Consider the following 16,010-nt stretch of genomic DNA (forward strand, 5'->3'; position numbering starts at 1 on the left):
TAGGTTTCACTAGTGGCTTCTCTCAAGAGCATAAGTATTCTATGGTGGGTGAACAAATTACTGTTGAGCAATTGATAGAATTGAGCATAGTTATGAGAATATCTAGGTATGATCATGTATATAGGCATCACGTCCGAGACAAGTAGACCGACTCCTGCCTGCATCTACTACTATTACTCCACTCATCGACCGCTATCCAACATGCATCTAAGTTAAAAACAGAGTAACGCCTTAAGCAAGATGACATGATGTAGAGGGATAGTTTCATGCAATATGATAAAAACCCCATCTTGTTATCCTCGATGGCAACAATATAATGCGTGCCTTGCTGCCCCTTCTGTCACTTGGAAAGGACACCGCAAGATCGAACCCAAAGCTAAGAACTTCTCCCATGGCAAGAAAAACCAATCTAGTAGGCCAAACCAAACTGATAATTCAAAGAGACTTGCAAAGATAACCAATCATACATAAAAGAATCCAGAGAAGATTCAAATATTATTCATAGATAGACTGGATCATAAACCCACAATTCATCGGTCTCAACAAACACACCGCAAAAAGAAGATTACAACAAATAGATCTCCACGAGAGAGGGGGAGAACATTGTATTGAGATAAAAAAGAGAGAAGAAGCCATCTAGCTACTAACTATGGACCCGTAGGTCTGAATTAAACTACTCACACTTCATCGGAGGGGCTTGGATGATGATGTAGAACCCCTCCGTGATCAATTCCCCTTCCGGCGGAGCTCCCGAACAGGACCCAAGATGGGATCTCGTGGATACAGAAAGTTGCGGCAGTGGAATTAGGTTTTTGGCTCCGTATCTGATCGTTTGGGGGTACGTGGGTATATATAGGAGGAAGAAGTACGTCAGTGGAGCAACAGGGGGCCCACGAGGGTGGAGGGCGCGTCTGGGGGGGGGGGGGCAGGCGTGCCCCCCTACCTCGTGTCCTCATGTTAATTGGCTTGACGTAGGGTTCAAGTCTCCTGAGTTGTATTGGGTGAGAAAATCATGTTCCCGAAGGTTTCATTCCGTTTGGACTCCGTTTGATATTCCTTTTCTTCGAAACCCTAAAACAGGCAAAAAACAGCAATTCTGGGTTGGGCCTCCGGTTAATAGGTTAGTCCCAAAAATAATATAAAAGTGGACAATAGAGCCCAATAATGTCCAAAACAGTAGATAATATAGCATGGAGCAATCAAAAATTATAGATACGTTGGAGACGTATCAAGCATCCCCAAGCTTAATTCCTGCTCGTCCTCGAGTAGGTAAATGATAAAAACAGAATTTTTGATGTGGAGTGCTACTTGGCATAATTTTAATGTAATTCTTCTTAATTGTGGTATGCATATTCAGATCCGAAAGATTCAAGACAAAAGTTCATATTGACATAAAAATGATAATACTTCAAGCATACTAACTAAGCAATTATGTCTTCTCAAAATAACATGGCCAAAGAAAGTTCATCCCTACAAAATCATATGGTTTAGTCATGTTTCATTTTCGTCACACAAGAATGCTATCATCATGCACAACCCCGATGACAAGCCAAGCAATTGTTTCATACTTTAGTAATCTCAAACCTATAAACTTTCATGCAATATATGAGCGCGAGCCATGGACATAGCACTATAGGTGGAATAGAATATAATGAGGGGTTATGTGGAGAAGACAAAAAAGGAGGAAGTCTCACATCAACAAGGCTAATCAATGGGCTATGGAGATGCCCACAGATTGATGTTAATGCAAGGAGTATGGATTGCCATGCAATGGATGCACTAGAGCTATAAATGTATGAAAGCTCAACAAAAGAAACTAGTGGGTGTGCATCCAACTTGCTTGTTCACGAAGACCTAGGGCACTTGAGGAGGCCCATTGTTGGAGTATACAAGCCAAGTTCTATAATGAAAAATTTCCACTAGTATATGAAAGTGATAACATGAGAGACTCTCTACTATGAAGATCATGGTGCTACTTTGAAGCACAAGTGTGGCAAAGGATGGTAACATTGCCCCTTCTCACTTTTTCTCTCATTTTTTGGGCCTTTTCTCTTTTTATGGCCTTTCTCTCTCTTTTTTTGGGCCTTCTCTTTTTTTTGGTCTTACCTTTTTTTAATATTCCTCACTTGGGACAATGCTCTAGAAAATGATGATCATCACACTTCTATTTATTTACAACTCAATGATTACAACTCGATACTAGAACAAAGATGACTCTATATGAATGCCTCCGGCGGTGTATCGGGATATGCAATGAACCAAGATTGACATGTATGGAAGAATTATGAACGGTGGCTTTGCCACAAATACTATGTCAACTACATGATCATGCTAAGCAATATGACAATGATGAATGTGTCATGACGAACGAAATGATGGAAAGTTGCATGGCAATATATCTCGGAATGGCTATGGAAATGCCGTAATAGGTAGGTATGGTGGCCATTTTGAGGAATATATAAGGAGGTTTATGTGTGAAAGAGCGTATCATATCACGGGGTTTGGATGCACCAGTGAAGTTTGCGCCAACTCTCAATGTGAGAAAGGGCAATGCACGGTACCGAAGAGGCTAGCAAGAATGGAAGGGTAAGAGTGCGTATAATCCATGGACTCAACATTAGTCATAAAGAACTCACATACTTATTTCAAAAATCTACAAGTCATTAAAAACCTCGGCACTACGCGCATGCTCCTAGGGGGATAGATTGGTAGGAAAAGACCATCGCTCGTCCCCGACCGCCAGTCATAAGGAAGACAATCATATAACACCTCATGTTTCAAATTTGTTGCATAACGTTTACCATACGTGCATGCTACGGGACTTGCAAACTTCAACACAAGTATTTCTCAATTTCACAACTACTCAACTAGCAAGACTTTGATATTATTACCTCCATATCTCAAAACAATCATCAAGCATCAAACTTTTCTTAGTATTCAACACACTCATAAGAAAGTTTTATTATTAATCTTGCATACCAAGCATATTAGGATTTTAAGCAAATTAACATGCTATCAAGACTCTCAAAATAATCTAAGTGAAGCATGAGATATCAATAGTTTCTATAAAACAAATCCACCACCGTGCTCTAAAAGATATAAGTGAAGCACTAGAGCAAAACTATAAAGCTCAAAAGATATAAGTGAAGCACATAGAGTATTCTATCAAATTCCAAATTATGTATGGCTCTCTCAAAAGGTGTGTACAGCAAGGATAATTGTGGTAGACTAACAAGCAAAGACTCAAATCATAAAAGACGCTCCAAGCAAAACACATATCATGTGGTGAATAAAAATATAGCTCCAAGTAAAGTTACCGGTAGAAATAGACGAAAGAGGGGATGCCTTCCGGGGCATCCCCAAGCTTTGACTTTTAGGTGTTCTTAGATTATCTTGGGGGTGACATGGGCATCCCCAAGATTAGGCTCTTGCCACTCCTTGTTCCATAATCCATCAAATCTTTACCCAAAACTTGAGAACTTCACAACACAAAACTTAAAGTAGAAAATCTCGTGAGCTCCGTTAGCGAAAGAAAACAAAAGACCACTTCAAGGTACTGTAATGAACTCATTATTTATTGATATTAGTGTTATACCTACTGTATTCCAACTTCTCTATGGTTTATAAACTATTTTACTAGCCATAGATTCATCAAAATAAGCAAACAACACACGAAAAACAGAACAGTCTGTAGTAATCTATAGCTAGCGCAAGATCTGGAACCCCAAAAATTATAAAATAAATTGCTGGACTTGAGGAATTTATCTATTAAACATATGCAAAAGTAATTAACTAAATATCACTTTCCAAATGAAAATGACAGGAGTTCTCGTGAGCGCTAAAGTTTCTGTTTTTTACAACAAGTTCAACAAGACTTTCCCCAAGTCTTCCCAACGGTTCTACTTGGCACAAACACTAATTAAACACAAAAAAAACACAACCAAAACAGAGGCTAAATAATTTATTTATTAATAAACAGGAGCAAAAATCAAGGAATAAAAATAAAATTGGGTTGCCTCCCAACAAGCGCTATCGTTTAACGCCCCTAGCTAGGCATAACAAGCAAAAATAGATCTAGGTATTGCCATCTCTGGTAGGCAATCCATAAGTGGCTCTCATGATAGATTCATATGGTAATTTTATTTTCTTTCTAGGGAAGTGTTCCATGCCCTTTTTTAATGGAAATCAAAATCTAATATTCCCTTCCTTCATATCAATAATTGCACCAACCGTACTAAGGAAAGGTCTACCGAGAATAATAGGGCAAGAAGGATTGCAATCTATATCAAGAACGATAAAATCTATGGGCACATAATTCCTATTTGCAACAATAAGAACATCCTTAATTCTTCCCATAGATGGTAAAGCACCGGCACAAGTAAAGAAATCTTGAATAACTCCTTTTCCAATAATATTACCACTACCAACACGGAATTTTTTTGTATGAAAGATGGTAGGTTCTTTAGCAGGAGCATCAGAGTTTTTCATGATATTATTGTCCATATTGACAATAACTTCCCCAATTTTAGACATAGAGGCAGAAGGTAAAGGACTTGACATAACGACAAGCCAGCAAACTGACACACGAGCAAACAAAAGGCAAACAGGCAAAAGAGGCAAATAGAGAAAGAGAGGGAGGATAGAGAGAGAGGGCGAATAAAACGGCAAGGGTGAAGTGGGGGAGAGGAAAACGAGAGGCAAATGGCAAATAATGTAATGCGGGAGATAGGGATTGTGATGGGTACTTGGTATGTTGACTTTTGCGCAAACTCCCCGACAATGGCGCCAAAAATTCTTCTTGCTACCTCTTGAGCACTGCGTTGGATTTCCCCGAAGAGGAGAGGATGATGCAGCAAAGTAGCATAAGTATTTCCCTTAGTTTTTGAGAACCAAGGTATCAATCCAGTAGGAGGCTACGCGCGAGTCCCTTGTACCTACACAAAAACAATAGCTCAATGCAACCAACGCGCTTAGGGGTTGTCAATCCCTTCACGGTCACTTACGAAAGTGAGATCTGATAGAGATGATAGATAATATTTTTGGTATTTTTGGTATAGAGATGCAAAGTAAAAAGTAAAAGGCAAAGTAAAAGCAAAGCAATAATAAAGTGATGAAGATTAATTATGATGAGAAAGAGACACGGGGGCCATAGGTTTCACTAGTGGCTTCTCTCAAGAGCATAAGTATTCTACGGTGGGTGAACAAATTACTGTTGAGCAATTGACAGAATTGAGCATAGTTATGAGAATATCTAGGTATGATCATGTATATAGGCATCACGTCCGAGACAAGTAGACCGACTCCTGCCTGCATCTACTACTATTACTCCACTCATCGACCGCTATCCAGCATGCATCTAGAGTAACGCCTTAAGCAAGATGACATGATGTAGAGGGATAGTTTCATGCAATATGATAAATACCCCATCTTGTTATCCTTGATGGCAACAATACAATACGTGCCTTGCTGCCCCTTCTGTCATTGGGAAAGGACACCGCAAGATCGAACCCAAAGCTAATGGCGCACCAGGCATACTAGGAAAAGGGCTATAGATGGAATTGACACTAATGGCGCACCAGACATGTGGTGCGCCATTACTATATACTAATGGCGCACCATGTGGTGGTACGCCATTAGTGTCCAAATACTAATGGCGCACCACATCCACGGTGCGCCATTAGTAAATTTTTTTTTAAAATTTTGTTCAAAACTACTAATGGCGCACCGTGGGAGTGGTGCGCCATTACTAGTTGAACTAGTAATGGCGCACCACTCCCACGGTGCGCCATTAGTAACTTGGCCACCACTTCCACCGAATGCACCCCCCCCCCCCCCGTGGATCGCCTTTTCAGTTTAAAAAAAATAAAAGAAAATGATAAAAATGTCAAAAATAAAAGAAAATAAGTTTCCCATGTGATATGTGGCCTAGTTGTTGGGAAAATTTGCCAATATGAATTTTGACTTCATTTGCAAAATCTCGCGAGAATTTGTAAAAATGGGCATAACTTTTGCATACTAACTCGGATGAAAAAGTTTTTTATATGAAAAATCATCTACTCGAAAAGTTACACCCAAATAGATCTCTTCGAGAGAGGGGGAGAACATTGTATTGAGATCCAAAAAGATAGAAGAAGCCATCTAGCTACTAATTATGGACCCGTAGGTCTGAAGTAAACTACTCACACTTCATCGGAGGGGCTTGGATGATGATGTAGAAAACCTCCATGATCGATTCCCCTTCCGGCGGAGCTCCGGAACAGGCCCCAAGATGGGATCTCATGGATACAGAAAGTTGCAGCGGTGGAATTAGGTTTTTGGCTCCTTATCTGATCGTTTGGGGGTACATGGGTATAAATAGGAGGAAGAAGTATGTTGGTGGAGCAACAGGGGGCCCACAAGGGTCGAGGGCACCCCTGGGGGGGCATGTGCGCCCCCTACCTCGTGGCCTCCTGTTAATTGGCTTGATGTAGGGTCCAAGTCTCCTAAGTTGTATTCAGTGAGAAAATCACGTCCCCGAAGGTCTCATTCCGTTTGGACTCCGTTTGATATTCCTTTTCTTTGAAACCCTAAAACAGGCAAAAAACAGCAGTTCTGGGCTGGGCCTCCGGTTAATAGGTTAGTCCCAAAAATAATATAAAAGTGGATAATAAAGCCCAATAATGTCCAAAACAGTAGATAATATAGCATGGAGCAATCAAAAATTATAGATACGTTGGAGACGTATCAGCTACAATTGCCTTCATTGCTTTCCTTTGTCTTGCTCCAGATCCCCTTTCTTGCCCTTCGCTTCCAGAGACTCCAGATCCACCCAGACCTTCGAGCTTGTCGTCAATGGCGCCCAAGAAGGCCCGGGCTACCCCTTTGTCATCCTGGTACGAGCCCGCGCTTGAGGCACCTAGCGTGCCAGAGAAGAGCCTGGACACCATCCGCTTGATGATGGCGGAGGGTGACGAGAAGAATAAGACTGTGCTCTGGGCCGGCTCCGCCGAGCCTGAGGACTCTAGTAGCACCTTCTACCCCTTCTTCATGAGTAGCATCGTCGCTGGGTTGGTTCCCCCCTTCTCCGACTTCTTCTACTCCGTCCTCAATCACTACAAGATCCACGCCCTTCATCTTCATCCCAACTCCGTCCTTCTTTTGTCGATTTTCGCCTTCTACTTCGAGGCGTACATCGGGGTGATGCCGTCCGTGGCGCTGCTGCGCCACTTCTTTTTTCTCTGGCTTAAGGAGGGCCCCTGCTCGGGGTGTGTTGGCTTCATCGCGGCCAACAAGACCAATGCCATCTCGAAGGCCGGGAAGAAGGCCGAGGGCTTCAGGAGAAAATGGGTCCTGATGGACGCCAAGCGCGTCCACCCCCGGCCGGTGCTACCATCAGAGATGCCTGTGTCCCATGAGGGGTGGCTTCGCATGAAGCTCACCGACCCGCGGGAGACACGGATGCTGAAGAGGATGACTGCTGACCTGAAGCCCGGCGATTAGAGGACGGCGAAGCTGACGGGGGCCATGATTGCCCAAGAATTCATGGCGCAACATGTGGCTCCCCTCTAGTCGCGCCCGCGCCCACTGTGGAAACTTGGAGAAGGAGGGGACGACCTCTGCCTATGCCCGGAGCTCCTTTCTAAGGAGGAATTGCGCTCGGCTCTTCGTTCCTTAGTTGGGGACAACCAAGGATACCCGCCTGATGGCCTTGTTCCCCTGTACTGCCGTCCGGATGGGGCGGGGGTCGTCGTCGCTCTGCCTGCCTTCCACGAGCGTGGGCTCGTGTCGCCTGCTCCCACTGACATCCTGGTGGCGACAACTCTGGTGGTCGTGTCTTCGGGCGAGTCTCATGAGGAGGTGAGGAGGAAGAATAGGGAGAGGAGGAGCACGACTCGTAGGCGACCCGCGAAGGGGCGGGGAGACATCCCCCTTACGCAAGGCCGACATCCTCCACACCTTGCCTGATGATGATGATGAGGCCGATGTCCCCCCGGAGAGGGAGGAGCCACCCGTGGCTGGGGGCTCCTCGAGGCCCAAGGCCACCCCCGGAGGAGGTCACCGGTTGACATTCCAACGAGGGGCAGGCCGGCGCTGATCTCCCGAGACAATGCTCCTGCCCCGACACCGCTTGGAGCTGCTTCCGGTCCATCTGCTGCCCCCACTTCTGCTCCTGGAGCCCGCGCGCCTGTGCCTCAGGTTGTGAGGCTCTCAGGCTTCAAGCTTAAGAAGCGGAGGAACTATGCCACGGTGGACCAATAAGTGTTCTTGTCCTATCTTGTTCTTGCTTCTGCTGCTTATCCTTGACGCTTCTCTGCTGCTTGATTAGGTCGTCGCCCGCGGCGAAGAAGAGGAAGGAGGAAGAGGTGGTGCTGCTCGGGACCAGATCGCCCACGGCGGCCGCACCCTTCTCCGTGGACAAGGGCTGCGACCGCACTTGCGCTTCTCTGGCCCGATCATCCTCGCGAGGCTTGGGAGAGCATCCTCGGGAGGAGTCAGCCCCCATGGCCCCGCTGGCTTCGGAGGTGCCAACGTCCGGCCCGGGCGCTGGGGTCCCCAAAGCTCAGGAGCTTCTGGCCTCCCAGGCCATGGTGACGACATCGCCTCCTCCCCCTCTTGCCGCACCACAATCTTTGGGTCCTTTCGCCTCCCCTGACATCCTGGAGCGCGCTCTTTCTGCGATGAACCTGCTGCGAGAAGATCTTCGGTGCGCCGACCCTCGTCTGGTAGCTGGGCGCCTGGAGCTGGTCTCTGGCTGGCTTCACTCAGACATGTCCATTCGAGCGGCGCTGAGCCAAGCGGCGGCAACCTCTGAGAAGGATAAGCAGGCCGCCGCTTAGGCCGCGGCCGCTCGCGAGGTGGTACTGAAAGATGTTGGGGCCGCCCAGGATCGTTGCCAGTTGCTGGAGGCCGAATTGAAGACTCTGCACAACGAGCATGCGGAAGAAGCTTGTGGCCGCAAGGCGGAGGAGGAGAGGATGAAGGCCCGAGAGGACACCGTCAGGGGTCGTGACACCGAGCTGGAGAAGTTGGGGAAGACGCAGGCCACGGAGCGCAGCCGGCTGGAGAAGCTGAAGCGGGCGATGGAAGCGGAGAAAGCCGAGCTTGATGCCAAGGCGAAGGTCCTGGACGGAAACCGCACGGCCTTCAAGCTCCTCGAGGAGAGGTCCCACAAGGCGCTGCGGTCGCTCTACGAGAAGGGCTTGGAGGAGCCGCTGACCACCGCCGACGAGGGCCCCACCTAGCTGCTTCCTTATCTGGTCAAGGCGCTTGAGGAAGTCGTGAGCGGTGTCGGCACCTTGGCGGAGGAAGAAACCCGCATTCTTTCTTCAGCCGCGTTGACGCGCGTCTTCAGCCGCCTCCATCTTCGCAGCTGAAGAAACCCACCTTGACGAGCTGCTGGAACCTGTGGACGCCGAGCACCATGCTGCTGCTACTGAAACCGTGAAGAGCCAGGTGGAGGCCCTGTGGAAGAGGTTCCGCGCCTTCGATCCCGTGCCTTCAACTGGCAATGCTGCCGATCCTGCAACTCTGGTGGGTGGTGCAGGCAAGGGCAACGCCGCTACAGGAGAAGCATCCCCTGTGGCCGACGGCGGTGTCCGGGAATGACGAGATGACTTACTGACGGCTCCTTTCCTGTTTAATTTCTGCAATACACACCATGCCTCGTGGAGGCGTTAAGCTTGTGTTTGGTTTCAGGAGAACAATATGTCTTGTAATATTTGCTTTGAAATTTTGCGATTTCCTTTCCATTTGCTTTACGTTCTGCGTCAGTAGGGCCCGACCCCGCGCATACCTCAGCCGCCATTGGGCCATCCGGATCACCAGGACGGACCAAGGAGTGAGGGGCTACATGGTCAGTTAGGCTCCTAAGTCACGATGCTTAGGAGTCCCCCTTGACGCGCAAACAACCTATAGAAAGGAGAACTGGGAGTAGGCCTAGTGTTCTACGGTGGCAGGGCCCGACCCCGTGCATACCTCAGCCGCCATTGGGCTATCCGGATCACCGGGATGGGCCAAGGAGTGAGGGGCTACGTGGTCAGTTAGGCTCCTGAGTCGCGATGCTCAGGAGTCCCCCTTGACGTTCAAACGACCTTCGTACCTTGGCTCCGATTGGGAGGGTGCGCGACGACCGGATCCGAGGGACCTGGCAGGGTGGCGTACGCTTGGGCGTGACCCGAGCGCAGCCCCCGTGCCCAGCCCCCTCGCGCGACTCTCCCGAGGGGAGGTGTTGCGATGAGGCCAGACACTGAGCTCGGAGGCTCCCTGAGGTTCATACGACCGTGAGGCCGCCCTTAGTTTTTATCACCAGCGCGGAGCATAGTGCTTCCGTACTTGCACGGGCATAACCGCTCCTCGGCAGTGTCGACTACCAGCGCGGAGCATGGTGCTTCCACTGGCACATGGGAGGGGACTCCCTACTGCGGAGAGCCCCCAGGGCGTGTACAACCCTGCCCTGACACATGGCTTGCATGGTAGGGCTAGACAAGGTGTGTCTGGGCACTCGTGAGCCAGCGCGAGACTCATGAGGCCCTACCTCAAGGCGGGTTGCGCCTGGTCTTGGTTCTTGTTGACTGCGGTGGTCCTGCGAGATGGTTAGAGAACCTATGCTGATCGAATCTCTCGAGGTTATCGCACGAGAAGGCCAAGCACCAACGACCCTAGGAGGTGACGTGAACGGGTCCGGCCTGCCAGACAGAGTTCAACCGTTGGATTTATCGATGTTGTAGGGACGTACCTGAGCACAAACGCCGTGCCCAGCCTTATGCGAAGGATCCTGAAGAAAGATGATCGGCGCGCAGCTCCCGCGGTGGGCGGTAATCAAGCAAGTAGTGACGATAGGTAGCTTATGCATGGAAAGAAAACTAGCTGAGGTAAATGCAAGAACAATACATGCCACTGGGTCGGACCCAAGCGGCCTGGGGAAGGTGCAGCCCGAGGGGCGCCCCGAGTAGGGTAAACTAAAAATGCAAGTGGATATATGCCATAGAGACATGCCCATGCGACCTGGGAATAATGCAGCCCAAGGGGCGCTCCCAGCTAAATGAACTTGGAAAATGTCACCTGGTTTGGTTGTCGAAGGAGTGTTGGGGTAGCTGAAGGCGCGCGCTGAAGAAGTCGCTCCTCATGAGCCGTCGAGACCCTGGGCCTCGGGAGGCTCTGGGGGCTCGGGTGGCCTCCTAAGGACCGTCTCCATCTCCGCCAAGACTACGTGATGCCTGGCTTCCTGGGTTGCCAAGATGCTCCGTAGATTGCGCTGGAAGGCGGCTGCGGCGCTCGGCAGGCCGAACGGTATGCGCACATAGCCGTGAGGTGGACCCTCACACCAACCAGCACGCGAAGGCCAGAAGCGCTCCTGAGACGCGGCCCTGTTGAGCCCTGGGATCTCGACGTAGACGCAGAGCTCACCACCCTTGCCCGGGTGGGGACCTACACCAGGTGGGCGGTGGTCGCCGCGCATTGCCCTTACTTCCTGAACCGTCTGAGTGGCCTTGACGATGAACTCCCGAGTGCCGGGCGCTCCTCGCCCGGTGCCCTCCTAAGGGAAATGTGCCGCTAAGCACACCTTCACGAGGTGCCCGAGCGCCTCCCTTGTGATCTTAGCCAGGTCTGAGTCCCTCCAGAAGAGAGCCCCCGAGCCCTGCCCGAGGAGGGCGCCGGGCACGCCTTCCTATGCGAGGGAGGGAGGCGTCCCAAGCACGGGCGCGGATCCTGAGGTGGCGCCGCCAGAGGCGCCACTCCCCTAAGGCCCAGTGCGGAGTAGCTGCTTCTTCTTCTTGGGGTTGGCCTCAGGAGGGTACTACACACACGCGCTGTCAGGGTCTTCGACTACTGCGGCTTGGAAGGCCCGCTCGAGAGAGCACACCACGTCTCTTTCTTTGCAGGGGACTGTGATGATTCCGCCGCTTCCCGACATCCTGAGGACGTTGTAGCCATGGTGGGTGACTGCCATGAATTTGGCTAGCGCTGGGTACCCGAGGATGGCATTATACGGCAGGCGGATGTGGGCGACGTCGAAGTCAACGAGCTCGGTGTGGTAGTTGTCGCGCTGACCGAAGGTGACAGGGAGACAAACTTGCCCTATCGGGGTGGTGGAGCCGTCAGTCACTCCTGAGAAGGGCTTGGTGGGCTGAAGCTGATCGTATGGTACTTGAAGGCTGTCGAACGTCTCGACGGACAGGACACTGAGCCCTGCGCCGCCATTGATTAGGGTCTTGGTGACTTGGACATTGCTGATGACGGGTGAACAAAGCATTGGGAGGACGGTGGCGGTTGCTGTGCATTTGAGTTGGTCCGCCGAGCTAAAGGTGATGGCGTACTTGGACCATCTGAGCGGGCGCGTGGCCTCAAGCTTAGGAAGGGATGCATTCACCTCGCAAGAGAACTGCGTGAAGGTGCACTGGGAAGCCGGGGCCTGAGCACCACCCAAGATGCAAGCGATGGCGCGCGGCTCCTGGAAGCCCCCAACCCCTTCGTCCTATTGGTGGTCGTCGTTCCTCCTTGGCGGTGGCAGCAGCGGAGGGAGGCCAGGATTGCCCTGAGGACGATCCTCGCAAGGCTGGCCCCTTCAGGCACCCTTACGAGGCTGGTCCTGTCAGCGGTCCTCGCAAGGCTGGTCGCGCCACTCCTGGCGGGGCCCGCGGTCATCCCAACGTCCTCCACCTAGTCCACTTCCTCGGTCTTAGCCCCGGTCGCTGTGCTCGGGGCGTCGACCGAAGCGTCCATCTCGAATGGCCTTGAGATCTTGATAATCATTGGTGTTGTGGCTGCGCACGTTGTGCAAGGCGCAGAATGTACGACCGCCCTTGGACGACTCGGGGAGGTCCCGGCCGTGCTTTGTGTCTGGCTCTGCCACGAGTACGGCCACTCCTTGGCGCTTCACGTCCTTGACCTTGGCCTTCTTCTTCTCTGGATCTATAGCAGGGTGCTCGAGGAGGGAGAGATGCCCCTTCTCAACTCTTGCACACTTGGTTGGTATGTTGAACAACTCCAAAGTCATGCACAGCTCCTCATGGATGGCGAGCTCCTCCTTCATCTTGATGTCACGAACGTCATCGGAAAACGCTGAGATGATGGCCTCGTCCGTCACCTTGGGGATCTTGAGACGCACGATGTTGAAGCGCTGGATGTACTTCTGCAGGGGTCTCTCTCGGTTGTTGCTTGATGCGGCGCAGGTCACCCGTGGCCGGAGGTTGGTCACGTGTGCCTTGGAAGTTGGCGACGAAGCGGTCGCGCATCTCACCCCAAGAGGAGATCAAGCCTAGAGGCAGGTTCAGGAGCCACAAGCGTGCGCCGTCCTTAAGAGCCATGGGAAACCAGTTCGCCATGACCTTTTCGTCGCCGTTGGCCGGCTCGATGCTCAGCTCATAAAACTGCAGGAACTCTGTGGGGTCGGGGGTGCCGTCGTAGCGTGAAGGAAGGTCCGGCTTGAACTTGCCTGGCCAGACTATGCTACGCAGCTCGGGAACGAGAGCCTGGCAGCCTGTTGTGGCCACCAGGGCCCTCTGCAGGGACGGAGCCTTCCCTTGATGCCCGCGCACCGCCGCCACAGGTGGCACGCGGTCTTGTTGTGGTTCTAGGAGCGCTGGAGCGTTTTCTTGCGGTCGGGGAACCTCTCGCCAGCTTCCTTCTTTGCGCGGGCACACGGCACGGTGGGTCACGCCGCGGGACTGCATGTCTTGGGGCGAGGGTGCCGTCTTGACACGGAGGAGGTGAAGGCGCTTCATGAGCCGCACGTCTTAGCGCGAGGCGCCATCTTGGTGCGGAGGATGCGGAGGCGCTCCGTGAGCTACATCGCCCGCAGCTGGAGGTGGGCGAGGCAGCGAGAGGGATGGTGCAGAAGAGCCTCCAGCGGTGCTGACGAGCTCGGCGATGCGGTCCAACCAGTCCTCGTAGAGGTCGTTGATCGGGCGGTAACGCAGGAGCTCGCGTGCTATGAGCAGCGCGGCCTGCGTGTCTGTGGGTGGGCGGCGAGCGTGAGACGACGAGCCCGCCGGAGTCAGCAACGGGGTGGCGGTGCGGCCGTCCCGCCGCATGCAGGGGTGCAGTAAGGAGGCCTGCTGCTCGTTTACCACCAGGCCGGCGGCGGCGTTGGCAACAGGGGACAGAGAATGACGGGGAGGCCCACCGACAGGGGCCGTCTGAGCGACACGGGCGACGAGGGCGGCCCGACGCTCGGCGTGGGCTCGGCGCTCATCCGACACGGGTGTGGTGGAGGCCCTACCTGGCGCGCCAAATGACGGATTTCGGGTTCCGGCAAAACCCTTGAGGTTCGAACACTGGGGTGCGCATGAAGATCTCTCCTCATCTAGCTCTCACCCTCACCACAATCTCAACTCTTAGCGCGTCGAACCCGTAGAACTAAGGGACACAAGATTTATACTGGTCCGGGCCACCGTTGCGGTATAATACCCTACTCCAGTGTGGTGGAGCGAAGGGACGCGGATCAGCGGAAGGAAAACTTTAGCTCACCCCTACCTGGCGCGCCAAATGTTGGATTTCAGGTTTCGGCCAAACCCTTGAGGTTCGAAGACCGGGGTGCGCACGAAGATCTCTCCTCCTCTAGCTCTCGCCCTCACCACAATCTCAAGTCTTAGCGCGTCGAACTCGCAGAACAAAGGGACACAAGATTTATACTGGTTCGGGTCACCGTTGCGGTGTAATACCCTACTCCAGTGTGGTGTGATGGATTGCCTCGTGGGCTGAGGATGGACAGTTACAAGGGGAAGAACGGCCTCCTGAGGAGAGGTGTTCTTGTGCTTGGTGAGTTTGTGTGATATCCGGTGGTCTGAATGATCCTCCCTCCTTTGGTAAGGTGGTGGCTAGTCCTATTTATAGTAACCGCATTCGACTATTGTCCACAAGTCTATTCACTATGTTGTAGTTGAGCCAGTGCTACATATTGCAGTAGACGAGATATAGCACTGGCAAGGTGAATCATGCTGGAGTCTAGAGCGCCGCCTCTAGTGCCATGGGCAGGGGATACATGGGTTGGATAGTAACCGTTGTATGGGCCGAGAAGAAAGCTTATTTGTCAGGACATAAGAGCCCTGAAGAAACTCGTGCTCTAAACCATCTTCTTTTCTCCTCCTCACTGTCTGTCGCAATGCAGAGATGGGCACAACCTCCACTTAGGGTGGGCATAAAATCTGACCAAACAAAAACTAGAACGAAACTGACACTGAATAAATCAAATATTAGGTTTTTTAACGAGTAAAGATAAAGAAGAGTTATGTTTCCTGTGTTACTATCTAAACAAAATTCGATCGGTGCTGTATTTAAATAGGTGCGTGACCAAAAGCTGGCTTGATGAAACACCCAGCTTCATGGTGGCCAGTCTTTTGGTTGATTATCCGAGGAACACTTTTGTCTGAATAAAGCCCTCTGATTTTATTTTGGAGAAACATAAAAGCCCTCTGAATTGGGTGCAATTTAAACAGTTAGCCAAAGTAGCCAATACATTCTGGCCCAGAGTTTACAGCCCACTCTCAGTCCAGTTAGAGACGCCGATCGACCTTATTCACGCACGCCCCACGCATAGAGAGACGCAGCGGCCTAGCATTCTCCGTCCCTCTCACCCCTGAGTCGAGTCCCGCCGCCGCCGCCTGACTACCTGAGCCGCCGCCGTTGCCTCACGATGTAAGTATCTGGACTTTCCCATCCGCTCTCTTAGTTCGTTCTCGCGTGTCGACCGTCTCGCATAGTTGTCTACCTGTGATGATCCTCGCGGATGGCTGCAGTTGTAGTTAGCTGCTGCCGACGTCTTGATGTTTCTCCGATTGATTAAAGGTTGCCGACTAGTTTACCTGCTGCCGATTTAGAAACCTGGCACGGTCTTATTATCAGACATTGGAACTACTTCTACTGTCTCCTTACATTTAATTGTGATAGTTTTGTACAACCCATCAAGAATTTGACACTATGAGAAAGAAAGCATCCAGTGGTGGTGTTGCACTTCCTCCTATGAGAGGATGTTGCTGCGTTGTTAGTACTTAGATACACAAGTTTTTCCTTCCATGTAATAATCGTGTGAG

The sequence above is a fragment of the Triticum aestivum genome, chromosome 5A (assembly GCF_018294505.1).
Source record: "Triticum aestivum cultivar Chinese Spring chromosome 5A, IWGSC CS RefSeq v2.1, whole genome shotgun sequence".
Classification (NCBI taxonomy): Eukaryota; Viridiplantae; Streptophyta; class Magnoliopsida; order Poales; family Poaceae; genus Triticum; species Triticum aestivum.